This window comes from Triticum aestivum, chromosome 6D (assembly GCF_018294505.1).
Source record: "Triticum aestivum cultivar Chinese Spring chromosome 6D, IWGSC CS RefSeq v2.1, whole genome shotgun sequence".
Taxonomy (NCBI): domain Eukaryota; kingdom Viridiplantae; phylum Streptophyta; class Magnoliopsida; order Poales; family Poaceae; genus Triticum; species Triticum aestivum.
This window is the reverse complement of record NC_057811.1, coordinates 478445977-478465416: the sequence shown is the minus strand read 5'-3', so window position 1 is coordinate 478465416 and position 19440 is coordinate 478445977. Positions and strand designations below refer to the sequence as shown.

Sequence of the window (19440 nt, the reverse complement as noted above, 5' to 3'; positions counted from 1 at the left end):
TGGGTTTAAGAATGAAGGTGAGGATGTTTTTGGCATTCTTGCGACGGAAGGAAAAGAGTTAACAAAGAATATTCCTATTCAGTTCGTTCACAAAAAAATGGTCAGATAATGATAGATGACTTGATTCAAAAAATCTGAGGAATAAATCCGCCGACAATGAGTTTCTTCGGATGGCTGTTCTTGTTTTATTGGGGACTATTATTGCACCGATGTCGGCTGTCTCCATACCAAAGGAGTACTACGCGTTGGTGCATGACGTGAAGCGGATAAGCACGTTGAATTTTAACGTGTTCACTTTGCGAACTTGTTTGACGGAGATTGGTAAACTCAAGCAGGACGGCCGTGTGAGGCAATGGCCATGTGGCAACCTAGCCCTACTCCAGGTATGGTATTAATTAATGCTATTTAGTATTCCTTCATGTTATGCGTTCGTAATTTATTTTGTCATTTGTTTTGTAGTACTTATATTGGGAGAAGGTGCAGCCAACAACGGCCCGAAAATTGATCCGTTGTTGTTGCAAGTTCCCCTAATGAAAAACTGGACTGAATCTAAAGCGGAGAAACGAGACAAGTACGACCTGGAAAATGGTCGTGGTCATGGATTGGTAATATTGTAATGTTTATTTAACAATACGTTGATTATCCATTGAAAATGTTATGTACTCATGTTTTCATTGCATACTCACTTTGCAGATAGATGACTGCATTACGAAAGAGTATAGAATGAAAAAACTTGCAGATGAACAAGCTGAAAGCAGTAAGAAACATAGTAGTCGAAAGTCATCCGTTACGAGAAAGAGAAAAGTGGATTGTGTGTCCGAGGTCCCTGCTAACCTAAAGCCTTTATTGACCGGGTTATGAATGATATGAAGGAAATTCGTAAGGAATTGTTTCGTATGCCGGAGTTATGCGCAAAGGTAAAAATGTAGCAATTCTGGTATGCACTCTTTTAAACTCGATAAATTAACAAAAAGATATTACATGTAACTAGGCTTACTTTTGCAGAGATTATTAGAGAAAATGAATAAAACAGGTGTGTGGTACAAACCAGGCACAATGGCAGAGAAGGAAGAAAATCTGTTTGGACAGAATAGTGAGTCCAGGTATGAAAACAAGTATCCTAAAAAAGAATTTTAGTATGATGACATACACACACCTAATGGCCGAAATGGCAGTGGGCATTATGATTTGGATTCTGAAGGAGGGGGTTCGTTCAAACTCAGTACTGGTCACTTGAGTAGCTATAAAGGTGAGAAGGATGATCCTATAGATGTCCCAGAGCAGTCGGAAAAAAAAGAAGCATCATCTTTAAAAACTGATGAAATAGAAGCAACAAGATGGCAAGTGCAACAAAATAAGCAAGAAGTGTCACAGGGCGTGTCAGATGGTAATAGCGAGATAGAAGAGAAGAAGGAGGTGATTCAAGGGAAGCGAAAGCGGAGTGCGTCAAAGTGCCAGAAATCTCCTTATGTTAAAAAGACTACGAAAAACATGCGAAACGTTCCGTGAAAGCGAGTAAGTTAAACATGGTATGAATATATTTTTGATAATTATATATTACAAATTTGTACTATAACTTTATTGACTTGTGTTGTAGAACTGTTTAATGAAACAACCCCTCAGTTTGATCATTCTGTGGATGATATGGTGCGTGCCGCTGTGCAGTACGTGAAAGCGTACGAGCACTCACCAAAACATAAGAACCATGAAATATTCAACAACGGTAAAGATGAAGGACTTTCTGCAGCAAGAGTTTGCCAGATACTTAACCATGCATGGTTATCTGGTGATGTATGTACTTTTATTGTCATGCTTATTTCATGTGTTAAGTATATTGCATCCATGTTAAATTTAGTCATCTATTTCAGGTAATTGACGCTTATGCGACATACATATCGGATTCAAGTATCGTCAAGGACAGGTATCTTGTACCCATACATAGGTCTTACTGGTTATTGAACACTCGCCCAAAGTTAGTAAGACGAGGGAAGTCGGTACATGATCCAGAAGGTTTAGCACATGCAAATGAACCTCTCAACAGATGCATGACAGAATATTTTGCAAAACCGAAGATACCGTTTGTATTGCAAAATTGTATTTTCATTACTATCATTCGTGAAAGGCGAGCTTAGTAACAATATTTAAGTTGTGAAATAGGCTTATTTTGTTTTAAATAAGGATAAAAACCATTGGATTACATGTGTTATGCACACTGGAAAGAAAGAGTTCCAAATTCTTGATTCTTTCAGGGGGAAGAAAATATCTCTGATGCTACTAGGAAATTAGTTGAAAATTTTGTAAGTTTCGTATTCATACGTGTACAATTAACCATATAATTTGTTTACCGTATGTAGTCAACGTGTTTGTATTTTTTTGTCAGAGAGAGCAACTTGCAGGAGATATCCAAGATGCAAATGATAGTGCAATTATGTCGTTCCCGGATGTGTCCGCATGGCCTATAGTCCCGTACGACATGCCTCAACAAGAAGATGGGTGAGTTACATGTTGCACGTGCTTTCGAAATACATTAATTGATTCAGTGCTATCTTACTTAACGTGCTTTGAAAATTGCACTTATGATTTTCGAACACAGGAACTCATGTGGGTTGTTCCTCCTTCGCTGTTTTCAATAACGGGACGGAGAAAAATTTCTAACTGCTATTTCTCAGGTGGGTACATTTTTAGTATGAAAAATTAGTACTCATATTATATATAAGTGATGAAATTAAAATTATTTTTATTCCTTTTCAGGAATCTATTAATAGTTCGAGAGAAAGAATGATAGCTGGAATTATTTTGTCCCCAGAAAATAAGCTTACAGAAGTAAAGAACAAAGTAATTCGACTTGCGAAGAGGAAACAAAAATAAAAATCTCATACGAGAATTCTACGTGGTTTTCGAAACATTATGTGTTCATGAGTGAGGATTGTGTGTGGATGCTTTATTTTTTATGTGAGTTCCAAATATTTTTCACATGTCCAGATTATGTAGCCTGACAAATTTATTTAAAGTTCATTTTAATCATTTGAGATTTTAAAATTTAATTTATATTTTGTGTTGAATGAGTGTTTGCGCGAATGTCCGATGTTGGGGCTATAAAATACCCAGTTGATATATGATGATGACGTATCAGAGGCGAGCGTCTCCCGTGCCGCACGAGGCGAGCGTCGCCCGCGCCGCGCCTCACCTCACGTGCTCGCCTCGTGCGGCTCAGACGGCACCATGTGTTCAGCGCGAGATGGCGCACGTGGGCCGTGTCATCTGGCCAGCCAGCCCGCGCCGCACGTCGCTCCAGGGTTGGCCTGTGCCGCCCCCGAGGTTGATTCCCCGTCGGCCCACTTGCGTCCCTCTGCGCCCGAGGGCGGCGTCTGCCTCGTGATCGCCATCTGCGGCGGCACCAGAATCGTCCTCGTACGTAGCGCCCCTTTGCGCCCGCTGGCGCCACTCGCGGCCCAGCGGCTGTTAACGTTTTTATTTTAAATTAAAGCAACCAGCGGCTGTACAACGCCTCCGATCGCCCAACATGCATGTTTTATACACAAAATCATATATTTCTACGAAAATAATGTATACATCATATATCGTATTAAAAACAATGCCTATAGCGCTAAGAAATATCTATTATAACGTAAAATGTGTATGTCGCATATCATATTAAGAACAATGAGTATAGTGCCAACAAATATGACATAAGTAAACACCGATTACAAGTCTCCCATATCGATATACCGAAACAAATATATAAGTACTATTCTTTAATACAACCAAATAAATCGTCAACTCTATTCAGAAGTTGTTCTTCTTATTCAAACAATCCTTGCTATGATCATCATGCCATGTTCCTGCATAGAAAGATCATAATATATGTCAAAATCTTGTAAAGAATAAGCTAAACAAGAAAAGAACGTTAATAAAAAGGTGTGCACATAATTAGGATTCTAAGGACAATTGTTTTTGAAATGACCTTTTATTCTGCATAAACCGCATAGGCGTACAGGAGGTTTCTCATCGAAACCTTCAGGTCTACCGTTTGTAGTCATGCCAGGTTCCTTACCACGGCCTTTGTTATTCTGCCCTTTCGGTGCTCCTTTCGTATTGATTTTCTATGGATCACCAACAAAAACATGATCTTGATCCGGCACAAAAGCATCGTCATGTGCAACCCTATGCTATCTCACATAATCTTCCTCCTCAACGTCCTTGTTTGCTATCACATCCTCTAGAGCAGCCTTCAGTTTGTCAAATAGGAATGTTCTATGACATGCCGCATGATTTGCTTCCGCAGACAAAATAGTCAACTCACTGTACTTAGTTCTCTCCTCATTACCTGCCCATCCCCATGCGAAGAGATCGCTAGTGCGTTTCACGGGCAGTCCACCTCTAGAATTCTTGGTGAATCTTCGCAGCACTAAGCACTTAGGTAAGTCCTTCACGTTCAACCTGGCCAAAACATAAAGAACATGCTTGCATGGAAGACCTTTACGTTTCATTCTATCACAACTGCACTTCACTGTTTCTTCTGAATTACTAGGTATATAGTCCACTTTGAATCTCAGTTGCCTGTTATTTTTCCATGCCACTATGAATCTCCTACTGACGGCTCCACTGAGTCTATCTATGATCTCAAGATCCGCTACCTTCTTCATTTCTTTCCGCAAGAGGTAAAAGTTCACCGCAGTGAAGTCACGGGCAGCGGCTTTTTCAATGCATTTGAACTCGTCGAGTACTGGTACAGGGAGTGTCTGTGTGGACATGCAGTCGTCGTGTGACTCGTTCTCACGGAGCCGAACAATGCAGTTCTCATAATGCACAACCATATCAACAATTGTCATGCCAGAGTCAAGATGCATATGAAGGCAAGAGTTCAGACTCTCGCTCCTCTGGTTACTCCGCATACCAAGGAAGAACCCACCGGTGAGATATGACGCAGCCCAAAGCCTTTTCTTCCTGTACATCCTACGCAACCATGTTTCAGTTTTCCCCGACTCTCATTTAGCTCTAAAAGCTGCCCATCTCGCCTCAAACTCATCATGTGTAGTAGCATAGTAAATAAGAGACCTGAACTCCTTAAGGGACTTGTGGTGGAGGTGTTTCTGCATGTTTTTCTCTATATGCCACGAACAAAGTCGATGCCACACGTCAATAAGGACCTTCCTGACGGCCCTTATCATGGTTGCGTCTACGTCAGTAATTACAGACCTCGGCTTCTTCTGACAATGAGCTGTCAAGAAGGTCTGCAACACCCAAACATATGTATCCTCTGTCTCATCTGACACAACAGCACAACCGAACACAGTGGTGCAACGATGATTGTTTAGACCAACAAAAGGTATGAATGGCATTCCGTACCTATTCATCTTGTAAGTGCTGTCGAAGACGATTACATCACCAAAGTCAAGGTAATCCCGACGTGACTGAGAATCACACCAGAACATGTTCTTCAGCTTGCCTTCTGCGTCAATAGTGTGCTCAAAGAAAAGTTTGGATCCCTTTCGTTTCTCGTCATCATGATACCAATCGCAGTGTCTGCATCACCCTTTGCTAGCAACTTCATTTTCTCCCTATAACACATGTTATAAAGCTTCCTCCTCCCGAAACCAGCCCGTGCATATGATCCATACCTACTAACGAAGTTGTCATAAATCCAACGTTTTTTTAGCCCAGCACCTGCCATTGTTAAGATCTCGAGCTTCTGGTATTCCTTTATCTGATTATGGGATCGAAGATATATAACTTCATCCGGTCTAGCAAGAGTGTGACTATGATCATCGCTGAAACTGCTGACATACCAAATGGAGCGCTCTCTGTCAAGCTTCACAGTTAGATGGGCCTGGCAATAGCACCGAGTCTCCGCTCTCAGCCTGTGCTTCTTCCCTTCCATGGTACAAAACTTGGCCTATCGTTTCCCAGCCCTTGAACAGAGAAACCTCCTCAAGCGCCTATGTGCGTCGATACCCTTTGAATATTTCAAGTTGTCCTTCCTAATGCTGAAGCCACGCTTTTTCGCATAGTTGTTATAGAAATCATATGCCTTCTCGTTTGTCCTGAACGTCGTGGACATCACCGTCCAATGCCTGTCCAGTGATTCTTGCTGGTATTCATCGTACCCAGTGTCAAAATTGCACTCATCACCATCGACATCATCATCGTTTTCGCACGCGCCACCAACCTCTCCCTAAAAAAATACAAACAACCTTATATGTCAGTAAGTAGTTGTATAAGGACTATCATATGTATTCACTTTGCACTACTTACTTTGCTCAAGCTGTCATTATAAGATGCATCGATATCGTTTTCGTCATTGGCATCATCGAAAAAATTCCACTCATAGTACCCTTCCACTTCCATCCGCGCAAATTTTAAATATGATATGTAAGATTTGATGCGTTTTTCATGTCACTTTAAAATAACCTACATAAATCTAAACCTACATGGCTTCCGCTTTCAGCATATGAATCATCTACATCCATATCCTCATTGTCATCATCCCCTCCTACCTGTGCAAAGTCAAACATGTTATTGTCATCGCAGATGCTTGTATTTAATATGGTTGACAACATGCAGACCACTTACATTGCCACTGTAAGACTCATCCAGACTCATATAATTTTTGTCGTCATGTTCATCTTCATCCAATGACAATGATCCGTCCTCGCTACCGCCATCATCACCGTCATATCCTATTTCAGCCTCCATCTATACACGTTCATATATAATCAAAGATCCATTCAAACATCACGTAACATCTTCGCAATTAAAATCCGTTTTTAAATCACTATGCCAGCGCCTCGCGTACCTCGTTGCCTTCGTCAGACATGAGAATAGTGTTGGGATTCGCCGGAGGCTCGACGGCGAACAGCTACGAGCTGACGGCGGCGGAGGCGTCTGCCCGACCGAGGCGGTTGTCGGCGTCTAGTCACGCACAACGCGAGGGCGAACAGCACGCCGAGTTGACGACGGCGCCGCCGTCTGCCCCACCTAGGCGGTTGTCGGCGTCCAGTAGCGCACAACGCGTACGTTTTTTTTTTCGTCGGCCAGGTACTGCCGGAGATGGCGGCGGCGGCACGAGAGGCGGCGGCTGAGGCGACGTGAAGATAGGGTTCGCCCGATCGTTTTTTTAATCACTCGAACCGCACGGGCGTACGCAGCGGGGCGGGCATACACCGGGCGTGGGCGCGGACGGGCGGGCGTATGCGATAGCGCCGTGCGGCGACGCGGGCGCGCGTACGACGGGCGGGTATTTTAATAAGGCGTGTCAAATGACCGCCCTAACCTTTATACGTTTTGGGGTTGTACCAAAGCGCACCTCAGAACACACTCCATTGCATGTCTTTAGTCTCTCCGTTCAGCACGCGGCCCCGGGGAAGCACCTCAGAGCACCCGCGTCCTTGGTCAGCGATCTCACCTTGCCAGCGCTCACCACCGAGAAGGCCTGGTGCCTGTTGTAGTTCGGCCGCACCCTACTGCCCGTCTGCTTGAAGACGGCGCCGTTCTCAAACGAGTCCCCACTAGAGTGACAATGCCAGTCCTTCCCGGCGGCATGTCCGACCGGCATCCTTCTCGTAACCTGCAAAGAATATACCAAGATCAAAAGGCGAGCTCTAGCAACTCAAACGCCACAATTCTCAAATCGTTTTCAAAAAATAAAACAGGTACCAACATTGGCGCTATCCGGCGTGGAGGCGATGAACAGGTTACCCTGGCTCTTGACAGTCGGCCCCATGCTTCCTCCAATGGCATATTCTCTCCACCCGTCATAGAAGTTGTTGACGACATGGGCGTAGCCATGCCTGATCCTCGGCATGCGCTGGTTCACGTTGGGGCCGAAGCGGTTGAACGCCACGGTGACGCGCATCCGGCGGTCGGCGACGTGCTGGTCGTTGTGGCCCAGCAGCATGACCTTGTCGTGGTCGTGGAACCAGTTGTTGGAGACGGTCACGTCCGTTGACCCGAGTGTCACGTCGAGGAGGCCGTCCTCGCACCGTGCCAGCGTGTTGTGGTCGATCCACACCTTGGAGCTGGATAGCAGCCGGATGGCATCGCCGTCGCTGGCGTCCATGTTCTGCACGGCGCCGGCAGGCCGGACGACCTGCCCCGGAGGCTGCGCGCGAACGCCGTGCACGTGGAGCCCGTGGATGACCACGTTGCTCACCTCATAGAGCACGATGCCGGCGCCTCCCGCGACATGCACGTCGGCGCCCCGGCCGTCAATCACGGTGAAGCTCTTGACGAAGAGCGGTTGCGCCAGCCTGATGTGCATGTTGCCCGGCTGGAAGGTGATCCAGACCCTCCCTGGCAGCACCGTCGCGTCGTACCGCAGCGTGCCGGGCTTGGGCCGCACAGGGTCGTCGCTTGGGTCGGTGACCGTGTACGCGGTCACCCCGCGGCCGCGGTTCTGCTGCATCTTCCTGGCGAAGCCGACGGAGCACACGGCGAGCCGCTGCCGGTCGATGTCCCAGTTGCTTTGGTCACGCCAGCACCGGTCGATGACGTTCTCGTGCCGGAGGTTCGCGGTGGCAGCTCGGTGGAGAAAGAAGAGGAGGGTGACGGACATGATTAATTACTTGGGTGCCATGCTTGACGTGCCGTGCTTTGTAGAGAGGAGTAGGAGGATTGAGAATGAGGTTCTTTTCAAATTTTCTGCAGCATTCTAAAGGAGGGTGGCGGTTCCGAGAGTAACCAACGCTTTGTTAAGTATTGTTACTGTGGTATATTATTAATGGATTGCAGATGTTTCAGTTGTTTGCTTTTAAAGGAAAAAGAAACTGTTGTTGTTTAATCAATGGAACCGACATCCAACTCTAGTATTTAAGGGCATGTACAAAGGTTTAGACGGCTGCTGTCTGTAAAGCTCTGTCATATCACTTGTAGACGACAGCACATGCATCCCCACTTGTAGACGACAACACATGCATCCCGTACAGTAGAGTTGTCATTAGAGGTGTCTATACAACTGTAGTAACCGGCGGTCTTTATTTAGCACACGATCCTCACGAGCCAAGAACGTGGGTGATCGAAAACGGTGTACTAGCGGCACCCTTCGTACAATGGAAACTCAATGTTGGTAAGCAGCGATTTACGAGGTAACAGACCGTCTGTATTTTTATCGACGGGCTAGGCCGTTTTCTACCTTCTCTCTCGTCCACGTCATGAAAATAGCTACGTGGAGTCTCTTATAGACAGCTGAGTCAATACCTTTGTACATGCCCTAACAATTCACAATGATTTACACTAAACTTGACGTGGCTTGTAGAGAGTAGGAGGATCGAGAATGAGTTTATTTAAGATTTTCTGCAGCATTTTAAAGGAGGGTGGCTGTTTCTGGGAGCAGCAAACGCTTTGTTGAGTATTATTACTGTGGTCTATTATTAATGGATTGCAGTTGTTTCAGTTCGCTTTCAAAACAAAAAGAAACCGTTGTTGTTTAATCAGTAGAACCAACATCCAACTCTAGTATTTAACAATTCACAATTATTTATACTAAACTTTATTACTTTTATAACTTATTTATTCTGCGAAAATTATATGTTATTTGATTACGTGTACACTTTTTATTATAATATTTTTAAGTTGTTTTGCTATTACGTGTATCAAATAAATAGTCCCAAATGGTTATATGTCTATGTCAATGCTAAAAAGTGTCAAATGTGAACTTCGAGATTTCGGCAAGTGCAAAATAATGATATGATATCATTATATATGTTGTTTTTCTGCTAACATGAAGACCTATTTTTCAATGGTGATTTTAGTTTGAAAATTTGACAGATTACATTCACCAACAAATTAAGGCGTGCCACTTAGTGTATAATATATTTATATATTCAGTGTCATGCAAATATCTAAATGTCTTGGCAGAATTTTCTAGGCTATCCTGACAGAGGACCGTTATGATTTTTCGATAAAGGATGGATTTTATTAGCTTAAAAATGAATTATCAAGGAGATACAAACACAAAGAGCACACACCTGGCCTCTGCATAGTCACACACACACAAAAATCAAACCCAGCGACTAGCAAAGTCAAACAAGGCCGAAGCTATGCCAAGGCGGATATAAATCAAAAAGAGAAGAGAAGAAAAAGAGCAACAATAATCCATGCCGAGCTGCTATTGAGCCAACGAAGATGATGCCTGTGCACGTGATCCGGACGTTGGACACGGCCATGCGGACTAAAACGTGCACACACTATTCAACCGACCAAGCCATCAAAGTCCACTAGGATACAACACCGTTATCTAAATATAGGCACCTGTCTAACAATGCAAATATGTTGACATGGGACATACTAGAGTACAATCTTGTCAAACTTAAAAGAGCGATTCTTACAGTAGGTGTGTGTGTCGGCGTGCTAGGTTGTGTCTGAGGCTTTGCCTTCCTCGCCCTTGCCATATGTTCGATTTGATCAATCGAGCGATCTCCATGCGTACTGCATCGAGTTTCTTGATGACCAATGCCTTGCATGGCGAGTGTAGATACTACTATCAAGCTTTGATATAATCACATAGATGAAGTTTACTCCGAAGTGCACAAGGGATTTAGAGTATTCTGCTCCAGGGCATGCCATCTTTCAACAAGAGCGAAGCTACAAGATGTGCAATGTCGGGTGCCACCACCTATCGTTAGAACATTTGCTTAGATCTTCGGTGTGATTAAGACCAAGAGAGTCGGGCCAGGTTGTTCCCTTATCGCAATGATATACTGTGTAATGGAAATCGGTTGTATTGAAGAAGAAGAAAAACCTTGGGAATGTGGTCGACATACTTTGAATTTTTGCTCTATATTTAGTATTGAAACTTCATAAAAACCATATAAATTCATGGCGTGGATACAAACACTAGTAGAAAATAGGGCTTTCATTCGGGCCTGACCAGCCCATTAGTCCCGATTCCGCACGAACTGGGACCCATGAAGTGCATTAGTCCCGGTTCGTGAGCCCAAGGGGCCGGCCGGGCCACGTGGGCCACTGGTCCCGGTTCAACGCACGAATCGGAATCAATTCGCCTCGCCCCTGGCCCATGACCATTAGTCCCGATTTGTGCCAGAAACCAGGACTAAAGGATTGGCCCTCGTTGCGGCCAGAGTTTAGTCCCACCTCGCCAACCGAAGGGCGCTCACACCGGTTTATAAGCCCGTCCCTCTCTGCCTTGTTGAGCTCCTCTCAAAATGAAAATAGATGCCCTTATACAGGGAATTTGACCTAAATTCATAGTGAGTTTCTCTGAAATTCATAGAAATTTATTATGAATTTAGGTTGAATTTTCTCTATAGGCGCATCTATGCTCATTTTTCTATATTGGGGTTGGCGATGTTTACAGACTTTTTGTGTGTTGAATATGCACCATTCAAAATCAGTCTCTGCTTTGAATGGTTCATTTTGAACATACAAAAAGTCAGGAGTTCAAATAAGTTCAAGAAAATGAAATCCCTTTGTAACAGATGAGTTTTCGTCCGAAACCCTGATACTTCGAAAGAGATTGTCCATTTTGTTCACGAAGTGCATCCACCTTTTGCCGGGACAACCATTTTGTTAATTTTCAGAGTTCATTTGAAATGCCTTTCAATTTTAGGGTCTTATAGCTCAAAATAATTAGTAAATGCATGATAAATAACAAATGAAGTCAGAAAGGATTGAAAAATGATGATGTGGCTTTGAATGGTGCATTTTGAACACACAAAAAGTCAGGATTATTGAAATATATAAGTAGAAACAAAATAAAATAAACTTTAATAAAATTTACGAAACTAAAATTAACAAAGTATTTTCTGTTCAAAACATTATAAGAAACCTTTAGTATTATTGAAACTAAAATCATATAAAATTGATGCAACTAAAATTATCGAAGTATTTTCTGTTCAAAATCATTAAAAGCAAAAAGAATTTTCATAAAGAACTTTTTTTGATACAAACTTTAATAGCAAAAAGAATTATCATAAAGTAAAATAAATAAGTAATTAGAAACAAAATAAAATAAATAAGTATTCTGTTGTAAGTAGAAACAAAATAAAATAAATAAGTATTTTGTTGTAAGTAGAAACAAAATAAAATAAATAAAGCAAAAAAGAAAACAAAATAACTGGGAAAAAATAAAAAATTGACTGGGCCACCACGGCCTGAATACGACTAGAAACCCATCCATGGGCCAGGATTCAGGCCCGCAGAAGGCCCAGCAGGCCCACAGGCATAGCAGTGCAAGATTAGGCCCAGAGGCCTGCAGTTCAGAGGAGTTCAATGGAGATGGCGGGGCAGGGCTTATAAACAGGTCATGCCGCTCCTCGGCTAGCAAGGTGGGACTAAACATCCCACCGCACCGCGGCTTTGGCAGGCGCAGGACATTGGTCCCGGTTGGTGCCACGAACCGGGACCAATGCCCACCTTTGGTCCCGGTTCGTGGCACTAACCGGTACCAAAGCCCTCTGCTTCCCGCCCTTTGGGCTGCTGAAAAGAGGTCTTTGGTCCCGGTTGGTGGTACCAATCGGGACCAAAGAGGGGCATTTGTCCCGGTCCGTGACAAGAACCGGGACTAAAGCTTCATGTATATAAGGCACACTTGCGAAAATTTTATTTTGCATCTTGCAGTTCGCCCCCGACGACGCGCGCGGAGAGGACGCCGCCAGGCTGCCGGACGCCGTCGCCGTCGCCCCCGCCCCGGAGCCCACGCCGACGCCGTCTCCGTACACCGCCCCCGCCGTCGCCGTCGCCCCGCCCCGGAGCCCACGCCGACGCCGTCCGCCGCCCACGCCGTCGCCGTCCGCCTCCAACACCGTCGCCCGTGCCCTGCTCCGCACGCCCGCCCGGATCCTCTGCACGCCGACGCCGTCCGCCGCCCCCACCGTCGCCGTCGTCGACGCCGTCGCCGCCCCCGCCGTCGCCCTAGCCGGTCGGCCCCGCTGTGAGCCGCCGCCGCCCCGAATCCTTTTTTTTCATTTTTTTTGTATATGTATTTTTTCCATGTATACATACTAGTAAGTGTTTAATAAAGTTAGTTAGATTAGTTGAATTAGATGTTTTTCATGTATTTTAGATTAGTTGAATTAGATGTTTTTTGTCAATTTATGTATATATATGTGCATATTTAGAAAAAAAATTGTGTTGAACTAGTTAAATATAATAGAACTAGTTAAACAAGTTTATTTTTAGTAAGTGCTTAGTAGTTGAACTAGTTGATTTAATAAAACTACTTTATTTTACTATAGAAGTAGTTTATTTTAGTAAGTACTACTTTATTTTATTTATAGTAAGTGCTTAATTAGTAGTTGAACTAGTTGATTTAATAAAATTACTTTATTTTACTATATATAGAAGTACTTTATTTTTAGTAAGAGTACTTTATTTTATTTATTTATAGTAAGTGCTTAGTAGTTGAACTAGTTGAACTACTTTATTTTAGCAAGAAAATTAATAGAACTAGTTTATTTTTTTAGTTCAAGCAATTAATCCCGCATCGACGTCGACGATGCCTATCCCGCATCCTCGTCGTCGACTCGGCGGAGGAGGCCGGCTTCATCAGAGGGGCCATGTCCGGGACTGGGCTCCGCCGGGCTGGTTTTGGGAGGTGCTACCTTCCGGTGGGCGTAGGTTGGTGAGGAGCCGGCCCGTTGTTGACCCGATCCTTGTTTGGTGGCGGTCGCATGGGCCAGTGACGGTGCCGAGGCTTCCGGACACCGCGGAGGACCAGCACGTCCGTCGCTACATGGTTGCGTTGGAGGGCAGGTTCGACTATACCTGGCAGGTTCTTCAGGGATCTCACTGGATCTATGATCATGTGATGGTTCCGTCCCTTTGGGTGTCCACCGCCCGCGCCGATACCCGTCGGGCGCTACTGTTCTAGCTGTACTAGCGATGCTATATGTATAGTATTCGAGGTGTATTAGTGATAATATTCGACGATGTACGGACGCATGGAGATGATGTAGTTTTGCTTATAATCGAATGCATCCTAATTTGAATACTACTTTATTTTGTGATTTGATTTTGCTTATTGAATTGCAAAGTGGAAAACTACTCCTACTTTGAATGCTAAAATTGGAGAGCACTATGCAAGGCGTATGCATATGATTAGTTGATAGCTTATAGGGTTTTTGTTTTCGCAGAAATCTAGGAGCCCCCGGCCCCTCCATCATCCCCGCCGTCATCCCCGTCACCGCCCCCTCCGACATCAAGGTGAGACTAGCCAAATCCTCTTTTAGAAAGATAATTAAACGATATTTCGGGTTGACTGTAAGACTGTCGAGTCTCCACCATATATGAGAGGACGAAGAATCCCGACTGTTGTCGTGGGGGTAGCTTCTCCTTCGTTCCCGTGTGCTAGACAATTTGGTGTAATGCACTCGAGAACGAAAGGAGGAGCTACCATACCATCACCGACGGTCGCAAATGTCAGAGAGGAATCAGTGAGGGAGAGTTCCACCATATATATATGAGAGGACGAAGAATCCCGACTGTTGTCGTGGGGGTCGCTTCTTCTTTGTTCCCGTGTGCTAGACATTTTGGTGTAATGCACTCGGGGACAAATGGAGGAGCGACCATCACCAACGGTCGAATGTATACACCACGTGAGCTGAGAGTTTTCAAGAAAAGACTCGACAAACCGATAGTCAACCCGTGATGAATAATAATGATCTAACTTAGGTTTTTTAGTACATATATTTAATTGTAGACGTTTAATATTTGAATTATGAACATAGGAAATGTCGTACTCGGACGACGAAAGTCTCCCGGGGGAGTGCGACTGGTGCCACGATGACCGAGGTCAGTGCGACAGGCCTCATCTGGACGAAGATCGGCGCTTCAGTATTAAGCTGGAGGAGACCTTCGATGTTGAAACGGTACGCAACGACGACAAGTGTTATTTTTTCGTAATTAAGCACAACTTCAACTATTTCAACGTGTACTTTTCATCTTTTACAATTCGGCTAGCTTATCCCATGCCATGCAAGACGCTATGTCTTGGAGAGGATGGGTTTTGAAGACCATGAAAGTATGGAAACAAAGAAAATTCACCTAAGGACCCATCATGATATAGATTTTGAAGTAAATCTGTATAATTCTGAGAGCGTAACCCATTTTGGTTGCAAAAATTGGGAAGCATTTTGCAAGATGTATGGTTTTGATGAGGGTATGCTTGTCACCATGGATCTTGGTGATCCTGACATCGAGCAAGACAATATGGACATTTGGGTCCTTGTTGATACGCCTCCAATTCTACCGCTATGTGAGTTTCTCAAACATAGTTATTAGCTAATTTATATTGTTCATTTTAAAATAGTTGACAGCTTATTTTCATTGACAGCTTATTTTGATTGTTCAAACAATGTGCGGAACATGGTAGACAGAACCTACTACACCAATGGCTCTGAGTTAACTTATAATGAGAAAACTCATCTGGTCGGATTTTGTACTGATCTTGAGAATTACAATATCTATTGTAAAACTCCTCCACATTATGGTCAATACGTGCCACTAGTGCACGTGTTGAACTACGGTAACTACTTTGGAGATACCCTGGTAAGATTTCTTACTATTACAACATCCGTGCATCTTTTGCATACTTCTAAAACTAGTACATCATTGCTAACTATGAAGTTATTACTATGTTTTTCAACAGATAATCCCAGAGGATTGTGTGCCTCATTTGATGTATCAGAATGATAAGCTTGATGTTTTGAACATACAACCAGGTCATCCTACGAATCTCAACTGTCCATACCGGATTTCCAAAAGAAGTGGAGACATGCAAATCAAAGAATGGAAAAATGTATGGACAGTCGCAAGGAGGTTCTTGGAAGCAAAAGGAAGCGAAGCGCAAGAATTAGACAGGATGATCTCCATTCTCCATAATGGAGAGTCAGGGTCTATATTGTTTTATGCTATTTTACCTTAAAGAGGGTATTTCGGTCCTACCTAATACTGATGATCATGTGCTAAGAACAATTAAGTAGGGTTGGTTCGATGACTATGAGGATGATGATCGTATGACTGGTTATTAATAACGAGTAGAAGTTGTATGATGATGATTATTAGGACTTGTTATTATATATGATGATGCATGATGCGCGCATGAATAGTTATTATATATAAGCGGGTGAAATGAACATGGATTGGATTGAAGTGAAGGCAACATGCATGTGGTGCATGTCGAAAGTAGTACAATCCAAACTTGATCAATTTAGGATTAGTATTACTTTCGACATGCACCACATGTTGCCTTCACTTCAATCTAAGCCATGTTTAGGCATAGCAGTACGTAGCGTTGGTAAACCAAGCACGGAGATATAAGAGAGGACACTTCTCTCTAATAGCTACCTAATAACAACCTAAATTAACCCCCAAAACCCCTAAATCAGCCCCTTTAAAAAAACAAAAACCTCAGCTCCAGCCAGATGCTGACGCGTGGATGCCAATTGGTCCCGGTTGGTGTCACCAACCGGGACCAAAGGCCCCCCGGACTGGGCTGGCCGCAGCGGCCACGTGGAGGCCCATCTGTCCCGGTTCGTGTAAGAACCGGGACTAAAGGGTTAGGGCATTAGTAACGACCCTTTAGTCCCGGTTCAAAAACCGGGACAAAAGGCCCTTACCAACCGGGACAATATGCCCTTTTTCTACTAGTGAAAATATCTTATTTGAGTAAATCTAGTAGAATCCTCGATTCCACGATTCGATTCTGTCTACCTTGCTTGGGATTTTTTTTCTTGATATGCATTTCATAGCTATATTCGCAGTTCTCATATGAAATTTTGGTATGTTATTTGTTCAACGCCTTGGTGGGTTCTAGGTCAGTAAATCAAATCATATATCCTCATAAAAAAGTATATTAGTTCATTGTTGGGGTTTTTTTTTGCAGAGAGAATCCTTTGCTCTTTTTTTAGTAGCTAGCCAGGAAAGTCCATGTATGGGGGCCCATATAAGGTTGATGGTGGGCTGCTGCTACAAGGAGAGGAAAGGATAATATAGATAGCCTCTTTCTTAGTTCCGAGAAGGTGCTCTCTTGGTCGCGAAACAGACGGCATATAAATTTAGTTGAAAAGACAAATATTTCTAAATTTGACCAAATATATAGAAGAAACTATCAAAAACTACAATATTGAGTATATATATTATGAAAATATATCAAACGATGGATATATTAATATTGATTTGGGATTGTTTATCCTAATTTTTTATATATATGCTTGGTCAAACATAAAAATCATTGACTTTTTGACTCAGCTTATACACCATCTATTTGGGGACAGTGGAGGTTATTTTCCTACCATTTCCGTCAATGTTTGGAGTGTGATACCGGTAACTAAATTATTTTACCATTTTGCTACCAGGTATATATGTGTTTTTTTTCTGGGTCGATATATATGTGTTTGCCAGCATGAATCAATGAAGAACGCGTTTTTCACATTTCACACGCATCGATGTATGCAGTTACTCCCTCCGGTCCTTTTTAGTTCGCATATAAGATTTGTCTAAAATCAAGCCTCGTAAAGTTTGACCAACTTTATAGAAAAAAATATCAGCATTCACAAATGAAATAAATATCAGTAGATGTGCCACGACTCCAATTTTCATACTCCCTCCGTTTCATAATGTAGCGCATATAGATTTTCTACAAAGTCAAACTTTATAAACTTTGACCAAGTTTATAGAGAAAACTATTTATCTCTACAATACCAAATGTATATAATATGAAAGTATGTCTTGTGATGTATCTAAGCACATGTATTTCGTATTCTAGATGTATATGATTTTCTCTACAAACTTGGTCAAAGTTTATAACGTTTGAATTTTAAAAAAAATTATATGCACTACATTGTGGAACGGAGGGAGTATTATATTACTTTAGCATGGTAGATGTTGATATTTTTTCATATAAATATGGTCAAACTTTATGAAGTTTGACTTCAGACAATTCTTATATGCAGATTAAAAAGGACCGGAGGGAGTACATAGATTCCTTTATAATACCTTTTATTGCCATGGCCGCAGTTAATTCAAAGCCAGATTAGTAGGCGAAAAATGCTTTCGGATGCCGAGTTCACATGCTCCCACACGAACAGTAAATCTGAAAAGACATCAATAATTTGTTTCTATAATCAACGAAGATGCTTAGATGTTGTAGGTGCGTGCAAAATTTCATAGAGAGAGGACATCTCAGGAGCTCTAGACACAAAAACAAAACAGGCGCTCCAAAAAGATGAAAAAACAGAGCAATGTTTTTTTTCAAGGCACGGTACGCACTTGCTGAACAGCCTCAAGCCTACAGCATCAACAGCTGGCAAGATTTCACGGAAGTCTTTATCCGTAACTTCACCAGCACGTGCAAACGGCCCCCCAAGCCTCTCCAGCTCTCCTTGTGCGCCCAAGGGCCCAGCGAATCGACTCGCGACTACCTCACGCGTTGGGCCGAGCTCCGCAACTCCTGCGAGGGGGTGCACGAGGTTCAAGTCATAGAGTACTTCACCACCGGGTGCCGAGAGGGCACCCTCCTCAAGCACCGGCTCCTCTGCGACGAGCCGACTACCCTCGACGAGCTGCTGATCATAGCAGACAAGTACGCCACGGCCGACTCCTCAATAAAGACCGGGCTTCGAGTGGATGCATCTGGAAAGGTGCTCGCTCCGGCTCCCAAGACGCCGGCTGGTGACTCCAACCGAAGCCCTTACCAGAACGACAACAAGCGCAAGGTCCCTATGCCGCCTTCCACCAGTCGGCAGGTGGCCACAGTCGAAGACGAACAACCTGAAGAGCGGCCCATGCCCAAGAAGCAGAAGGGCGGCTGGCCGGTTTGGCAGCTGGCTTTCTCCTACGAGCAAACCCTTGATGCCCCCTGCAAGTTCCACAGCGGCGCGAAGCCGTCCAACCACACGACCCGGAAGTGCCATTGGCTCACACGGATCTCCAAGGGTGAGGGGTTGTTGCCGCCTCCACCTGCTGGCCCGCCGCCTCCAGCCCCTCAGCAGCCGGCTACTCGACCAACAGTCGGAGCCTTTCAATACGAGTTCCCAGACGAGCACGCCGCCTACGTCATCTTTACAAGCCAAACTGAAGACAGGCGCAGTCGGCGCCGACAACACCAAGAAGTCAACGCGGTCGCCTCCAACAACCCCGAGTTTATGCATTGGTTTGAGAAGCCTATCAGCTGGAGCCGGGCCGATCACCCAGAGGTGATGCCGTCTCCCGGCTCTTATGCATTGGTGTTGGACGCCACCCTAGCGACTGAAAGGCGAGCTGCCCGTTTCTCCCGTGTGCTGATTGACGGCGGAAGCAGCATCAACATACTGTACCGCCACACCATGGAGAAATTGAACATCAAGACGAAGCATCTCATGTCAAGTCGGACTGTGTTCCATGGCATCGTACCCAGCCTGTCCTGCTCACCAATCGGCAAGATCAAGATAGATGTTCTCTTCGGAGGCAAGGATCACTTCCGCCGAGAAGCAGTCTGGTTTGAAG

At 44.0% G+C, this 19440-nt stretch overlaps 1 pseudogene; it reads right to left on the bottom strand.

Annotated features, from left to right (window-relative positions):
* Positions 1-7345: 7345 nt before the first annotated feature.
* On the bottom strand, positions 7346-8575 carry LOC123142152 (pectate lyase 1-like; annotated as a pseudogene).
* Between the last annotated feature and the right edge of the window lie 10865 nt (positions 8576-19440).